Here is an 8,401-nt window from a genome sequence, read left to right on the forward strand (position 1 = left end):
GAAGGCAGATGATACCCTGCACTCGGGGTTCTATGCTCGGAGGAAGGGTGATGATACTCTGCACTCAGGGCACTATTCTTGAGGGGAAGGCAGAAAATACCCTGTACTCAGGGTACCGTGCTCGGGGGAAGGCAGATGATACCCTGCACTCTGGGTACTGTGCTCGGGGGAAGGCAGATGATACCCTGCACTCTGGGTACTGTGCTCGGGGGAAGGCAGATGATACCCTGCACTCTGGGTACTGTGCTCGGGGGAAGGCAGATGATACCCTGCACTCTGGGTACTGTGCTCGGGGGAAGGCAGATGATACCCTGCACTCTGGGTACTGTGCTCGGGGGAAGGCAGATGATACCCTGCGCTCGGGGGAAGGCAGATGATACCCTGCGCTCGGGGGAAGGCAGATGATACCCTGCGCTCGGGGGAAGGCAGATGATACCCTGCGCTCGGGGGAAGGCAGATGATACCCTGCGCTCGGGGGAAGGCAGATGATACCCTGCGCTCGGGGGAAGGCAGATGATACCCTGCGCTCGGGGGAAGGCAGATGATACCCTGCGCTCGGGGGAAGGCAGATGATACCCTGCGCTCGGGGGAAGGCAGATGATACCCTGCGCTCGGGGGAAGGCAGATGATACCCTGCGCTCGGGGGAAGGCAGATGATACCCTGCGCTCGGGGGAAGGCAGATGATACCCTGCGCTCGGGGGAAGGCAGATGATACCCTGCGCTCGGGGGAAGGCAGATGATACCCTGCGCTCGGGGGAAGGCAGATGATACCCTGCGCTCGGGGGAAGGCAGATGATACCCTGCGCTCGGGGTACTCTGTCCACTTTTAGGCAATCCCTGAAATCTCTTCTGTTCAGAAAGCCGATCCTGCCTCCACCTAACAACTATTTCCATTTGTCAATCAGCTCATCCCCCACAGTTATTACCTTTTTTGTATCTCTTGGCCCTCCTTCTTAGATTGTAAGCTGTAATGAGCAGGCCGATTTCCTTTTGTGTTGATTTGTATTGTAATTGTACTGTCTGCCCTCACGTTATAAAGCACTGCGCAAACTGTTGGCGCTATATAAATCCTATATAATAGTAATATTTTCTCAGTGTGTTTGTTTTACATGCAAACACTTTGGCAAAAACACAATTGGATGAATAATATTAATGTACAAAAAAAACACTATAGTACCTTTTTTTTTTTTTTTTTTTTTTTTTTTTTTTTTTTTTTTTTTTTTTCTCCTTGCTATAAAAGATGTTACGCCGAGTAAATCGATACCAAACATGCTTTAAAGTGATTCTAAAGGTTCTCCCTTTTTTTTGGGGGGGGGAAATAAAACATGTCCGTACTTACCTGCTGTGTGTAGTGGTTTTTCACAGAGCAGCCCGGATCCTCCTCTTCTCGGGTCCCTCATGTCGGGTGCCACCACAGCAAGCAGCTTGCTATGGGGCACCCGCTGCTCCGTGTGTCCATTCACACACACAGCTGTGGCTTGCCCCCACCCCCTCTCTCTCCGCATTGTCGGGCTTGCTGAGATTGACGGCAATGGCTACCGCTTGCTGTCTCAGCCAATGAGTATTGGGGGGGCACTGCTGCACACAGGTTTTTTACCTATACGCATAGAATGCGTAAAGGTAAAAAACCTTCAGCCTTTACAACCACTTTAATATTGTGTCCTCTCGTGGAATAATGCCAATGTACGGTACCTAAAAATCCCCATAGGTGACACTTAAACCACCTCCTGCCCGCCATATAATAATATGACGGACGCCAGGTGGTTCTCTCGTTCTGGGAGGACGTCATATGACGTCCTCCCATTCTCACTGTGCATGTGCTGCTCAGGGAGCGCGCGGCAATCGGCAGTGCGCTGTGTCCCTCGGACACAGCAGATCACCGATCACGGAAAGAGCCGATGATGTCGGCTCGGTCGTGTGATCAGCTGTGTCCAGTCACAGCTGATCACATGTAAACAGGAATTTATCGGCATTTCTCTCATCTCGAGCTGACAGAGGAGAGGAGAGCCGGTAATCGGCTTTCCGCGGAGGGGACATGTACACTGATCATCAGGGCACTGATGATCAGTGTGCCCTGATGATCAGTGTAGCCCCAGCAGTGCCACCTGTCAGTGCCTTGTGTCAGTGCTCATCCATGCCACCTGCCAGTGCCACATCAATGCCACATCAGTGCCCATCTGAGCTGCCTTTCTGTGTCACCCATCAGTGCCAGTCAGTGCCACCTATCAATGCCAATCAGTGCTGCCTAGCAGTGCCCATCAGTGATGCCTGTCAATGCCCCCTCATCAGTGCCACCTATCAGTGCCCAACACTGCATCCTCATTAGTGCACATCAGTTAAGGAGAAAAATCACTTATTTACAAAGTTTAATAACAAAAACTAAGAACTTTATTTTATTTTTTTTTTAATTTTCTGTGGTTTTTGGTTTAAGAAAAAATAAAAAAAACCCAGAGGTGATTAAATACCAGTGCAGTTGATCAGACACAGATAAGTCTGATCAGCTGCTCACTGGCCGGTAATCGGCCAGTAAAAAAGCGTAAATCAGAAGTGACAATCGCGTCTGGTTTCGACATCACACAGTAGGAGAAATCGCATCAGTTCCTGCTGCATGTCCCCTGACCCTCTGTCCAGACAGCACTGTTTGGCCCTGTGCTGATCACATGCACCCTACTCTAGCAATACACAGTGAGTATGTGCAGCTTGCTTCCAAGGCTCTGTTCTATCAGCAGATTATTATTATTATTATTATTATACAGTATTTATAAAGCGCCAATAGTTCGCTCAGCGCTGTACATTACAAAGGGAGACAGAACATGTGACAGAACAATACCAATACAATGCAAAACATGAGGGGATCAAGGGCCCTGCTCTTTCGAGCTTACAATCTAGCAGATGGATTGGGAACAGTAGAAAGGGAGGATTAGAGAAGACAGGATCAAACAGCCTTTATACACAATACAGTGAGTATAACAAGCATGCTTTACTACATATACAGACTGATTTTAGTGTTGTGGGTTTAGCAACACTTTGAGATAACCTGTCAGTTGGTCATGGTGGTACCATGCAGTCAAGCATTTTACAAAGCGCATATAGCCACTGTGCTGCCCATGAGGCCTTGCAAGACTGACAGCCACAGGCAAGACTCCCAAAGGCATGGTGGGACTTGTAGTACTTCAACCGCTGGAGGGCCACAGTTTGGAGACCCCTGACCTATGAGATCAGCATTAATGCTACTTTACCAGTAGCTTTCTGGTGTGTGCATAGCCATTAGCGGTGGTGGATTTCCTCTCTGGATTAAGAGCACTTTTTTTGGATATTCAGCATTGGTATTGCTGTGCCTTGTAGTACCACAGACACCTTTTCATCCCTTTTTTCTTTATTATTAGATGGACATCTGTATCATATCACTTCAGTGTTATTGTTTATACACTTTATTGCTAATTTTTGCACTTAATGGTGACGTTTAATGCTGCACTTTATTATACAAGTTGTTTGTTTTTTGTTCTCTAATGATTGCCTTCCTAACACACACATCGCAGCATACAAGACCAAGAAAAGTCCATGCCAGAGCTGCGTCTTGTCCTTATCAGCTGCATTCCAGTTCTCTATTACCCGGTACAGCGTGTGATTGAGTACAGCTGCTGCCATGTGCTTCTGATTTGTTCTTGGCAGCCATGTTGACGGTCATGTGGTCCATCGCCCAGTGGATTGAATAGGATACGTATCTTTGTGTTGGATGTGTTTGTCTTTACATTGCCAAGCAGATTAAAAAAACATCCAGTTATGGCTGGAAAAGAAAATCACAATGTGTTTTATAACTTGCGTAAGTAACTAAATCTGTCAATCTTTATCTTCCCCCCCGGAGGAGTAGCACTCCTAGCCAATCGGACCTCTTCTGCTTGCTATATGGTTTTACCATCCCCTGGCTGCACGTGTGAATGAACTCTCTAGGGGAGTTCTGGTTAACAGAAGCCAACACCACTGGCTTGTTGTTTTTGCTAAAGAAATGAAAAAAAGATTAAAAAATATTGTAGAAAAAACCTTATATTAGTTTATTATAAAAATTCGCAAATAAGTCAATTTTCTTCTTCACTGATTGGCCGCTGATATGCTGCAATGATGGGCACTGATCTGCTGCACTGATGATCGGTGCCCTGATTATCAGTGTAAATCTCCCGTGTCACAGGAAAACCGATCAGCTTTCCTTTCCTCATGGTGTGACAGTGTCAGGAATGGACTGGCCAGCAATGGTGGGACTCACCTGCCTTATGAGCTGCAGTACCAGGGCTGGCCAGCGGGTGCTCCCAGCAATCAGAGACTCAACCTTGCAGCCAGTCAAACACCTGGAACTGATTATACTGGTGTATTTAAGGGATGGCCAGACCTGCAGACTCTGCCTTGGTGTGTGTTTCTCCTGGGCCCTGTATCCTGTTCCTGCTCCCTGTCCCTGTCTGATTCGTTGCTGACCCTGCTCTGATCCCTGGCTTTGTCTGACCATTCTCCTGCTCCTGATCCCTGGCTTGCCTGACCCTCTGTACCACGCTGCCCGCTACCTGCTGAACCTGGCTTGTGACCCCGACCATTCTCCGCTTGCTCCCCCTGTACCTACCTGCCCGATTGATATTGACCCGGCCTGCCTGACGACGCTTGCATTGTATGTACTGTTATCTGTGGGTGGTTTGGTTTGGTTCGTTTGCACTGTCCTATTTTTTAGTATTGCACTGCGTTTATGTTTGTATTGTTAGTGTTAATAAATTATATTTATAACATATCTGAAGTCTGCGTTTCCCTGCGTCAGTCACATACCTCTGGTCATACCCGGGAGCCCTGACAGACAGCGCTGAGGAAAGGAAATCCTGATCACCAATATTTGTTTACAGGTGATCAGCTGTGATTGGATACAGCTGATCACATGGTAAAGAGCCAACATCATTGGCTTTTTACCCTAATCTGTAATGCGCTGTGTTCGAGAGACCGATCAGCTTTCCGTTCCTCATGGTGTGACAGCGCTGAGGAAAGGAAATGCTGATCACCAATATTTGGTTACAAGTGATCAGCTGTGATTGGATACAGCTGATCACATGGTAAAGAGCCAACATCATTGGCTTTTTACCCTGATCTGTAATGCGCTGTGTCCGAGAGACACGATTCACCATCGTTCGCCATGAGCATCGTGACGTATGAGGCATCTAATTCTCCATGTGATAGAAAAAGCTGGCCACTATGTAAAATCCTCTTCTCATTTTTTATTGGTTACATATTGAGAATACAGTACGTGAAACTGACGCGTTTCAGCTATACAGCCTTGTAGCTGTATGAGGAATGCGTTAGTCTTATGTACTGCATTCTTAATATTGCCAATAAAGAATGACAAGGAGTTTACCGAGTGGCTGGCTTTTTTTCTGGAGGGACGAAATTCCTACCCAAATGTCAATCTGCTATTGGCTGGGCGGGAGCCAGTTAAAGTGGTTCTCAAGTCCAAACATTTGTTTTAATGCATTCTTTGCTTCCTCTCATGATCTAGTACTGTCCCAGCTGCATCTCTTCTCTCCTCTTTCTCTTCTCACAAGAGACACAGGCAGTAGTGGGAGCCATTAGCTCATGCTGCTGTCAAACTCCAGTGAGAGGGGGCGGGGCATACCAGGACTTTGTGCGTCCATGGACACACACAGGCCAGATCAGGAGCGTGCAAGTACGGGGGCCCCCCCTTCTTCTTCTTTTTTTTTTTTCTTTTCTTTTCTTTTCTTTATAGACAATAATTGGCCTATATGTTTTACCAATTAAACTTCTCTTTGGACTGTTAAAACAGATAAGAAAAATACTTTCAATTGTATTTAAGAAGTGCAAAAAATATCTGTTGATCCTACTGGTAATTTTGTTATCTGATGACTACTTTCCCGTTCTCTCTGAGAACTATGGAACCCTAACCACCTATGTAATGGAGAAGAGGAGAGGGGGGGGGGTCTGATAAAGTAGGGCGAGTGTTTGACCTTCTAGAACTACTGTCTCCAAACTTTGTAAACAAAGAGCCCGTTTTATGTTCCTTGTGGCTAATGGGAGTAGAAATTGTCCTGTTGTCAGTGGAAATAACAATGCTCAGGCTTCGTGAGAGTAAAAAAAAAAAAAAAAAAACCCTGAAGGCAGTAGGAGTAGTGCCCTATGAGTGGTAGTAGTGGGAAGAATGATGGTGTCAGTGTGAGGAATAAAGCCACCTGATTGGTGTAGATGAAAGGAATAATACTTCATCATTGGTATCAGTGGGAGGAATAGTGCCCTATCATTGGTATCAGTGGGAGGAATAGTGCCCCATCATTGGTATCAGCGGGAGGAATAGTGCCCCATCATTGGTATCAGTGGGAGGAATAGTGCCCCATCATTGGTGTCAGTGGGAGGAATAGTGCCCCATCATTGGTATCCGTGGGAGGAATAGTGCCCCATCATTGGTATCAGTGGGAGGAATAGTGCCCCATCATTGGTGTCAGTGGGAGGAATAGTGCCCCATCATTGGTGTCAGTGGGAGGAATAGTGCCCCATCATTGGTGTCAGTGGGAGGAATAGTGCCCCATCATTGGTGTCAGTGGGAAGAATAGTGCCCCATCATTGGTGTCAGTGGGAAGAATAGTGCCCCATCATTGGTGTCAGTGGGAGGAATAGTGCCCCATCATTGGTGTCAGTGGGAGGAATAGTGCCTCATCATTGGTGTCAGTGGGAGGAATAGCGCCCCATCATTGGTGTCAGTGGGAGGAATAGTGCCCCATCATTGGTGTCAGTGGGAGGAATAGTGCCCCATCATTGGTGTCAGTGGGAGGAATAGTGTCCTTCTGGTGGGTATAGATGTAGAATCACTCTATACTTGATTCCTTGGGGTTGGGGGATGTCTTTTGTTTTTTTGGTTTTTTTCTTCCCTGGAGCAGGATTTCCCTACTTTTGGTACTTTAAAATGGGCTTCTGGAATTTGCTCTGTTCAATATCTTTTTTCAGTTCCTTGGACATTATTACCAACAAATCAGGGTTACCTGTATGGGGACCCCGTGCATGTCTCCATCTAGGTTAATGGGAGGTAGAAATTTGTTTATAGATTGCCTATGTACCTCAGCCACGTGGTGGCTTGGATGAGGTACATTGACAATGTCCTGATGATTTGGAATGGTGAGGAGAGGGAACTGATGGAATTGAATACAAATTAATGAAATATCAAATTAACCTACGCAAGTAACCCAGTTTCAATTGCCGTCCTGAATCTACAGATCACCAACTCTGAAGGAAGACTGATTACCCATACTTACTGTAAGCAAACAGCTGCCAATACCCTCTTAATGGCAGCCAGTCACCACCCCAGTTCATTAATTAGGGGAGTTCCTGCAAACTCGCAGGAGCTGTATTTCATATAATGATTTTCGGACCGAAGCAGACAATATGTACAATTGCTTTCCTGGGAGAGGCTACCCTCATAAGATGCTGAGAGAGACGAAAAAAACCTTGGAATCCTAGGGATGACTTGCTGTATCCACCTACAACTGAACAGGGGACCAAAATAGTCCCAATTAGGATCATAACAAAATATGGAGCACAGTGGATGCAGGTAAGGGACATTGGAAAGCACTGGGGTGTCGCCTGCCTTAGCTGAAATTTGTAGGACCGCGCCCACAGATGGTGGTCCAAAGGGCGCGTAACTTGACAGACTCACTGGTAGAGTCTTGGAGAAAGCCAGCGTTAAACTGGCTCATTGACTTGTCCCCCAGTAAAGGTATGAATGTATGTAGCCACTATACGATTTGTACATATATGTGGACAAGACAGATTGGTTTACTAATTTTGATCAGGCTAAGCGTTTCATTATGAAAGATTTTATTAGCTGCTCTAACACTCGCCTTGTTTACATGTTGGAAAGTCCCTGCAATAAGTATTTTATATAGGGAAAACAAAGAGACAGATGCGTGTACGTGTAGGAGAACATTACGCAGTATTAGGAAGAAAGATGATGAAAGTCCGCTAGCACTACACTTTGCAGAGTATCACAATGGAACGCGAGTAAAGGGGATTTTTGCCCTGTATCTTCCATTACGTGGAGGAGATTTTAATACGGTCTTAATGCAAAAAGAAAAAATGTGGATGTTTAAGTTGGGAACACTTGCCCCACAGGGCCTGAATACTGAATATTTAGGCTCTTTTATGTGCCTTGTTTAGCTGTTTCCCTCCTTTTTTTTTTTTTTTTTTTTATCCTCTCTCCATTCCTTAATGCTTTCTGATTTCCTGCTTACCTGATGCTTCTTGTACCTATGGTCACTTGGGGGGGGGGGGGGGGGTCACTTTTTTTTTCTTTTCTTTTCTTTTCTTTTCCTTTCTTTTCTTTTTCTTATTTGAATTTCCTTTCCCTGTATAAAATAATTAGGTCTATAT

Source organism: Staurois parvus, unplaced genomic scaffold (genome assembly GCF_062004578.1).
Source record: "Staurois parvus isolate SC_StPar_1 unplaced genomic scaffold, SC_StPar_1.0 ptg000860l, whole genome shotgun sequence".
Taxonomy (NCBI): domain Eukaryota; kingdom Metazoa; phylum Chordata; class Amphibia; order Anura; family Ranidae; genus Staurois; species Staurois parvus.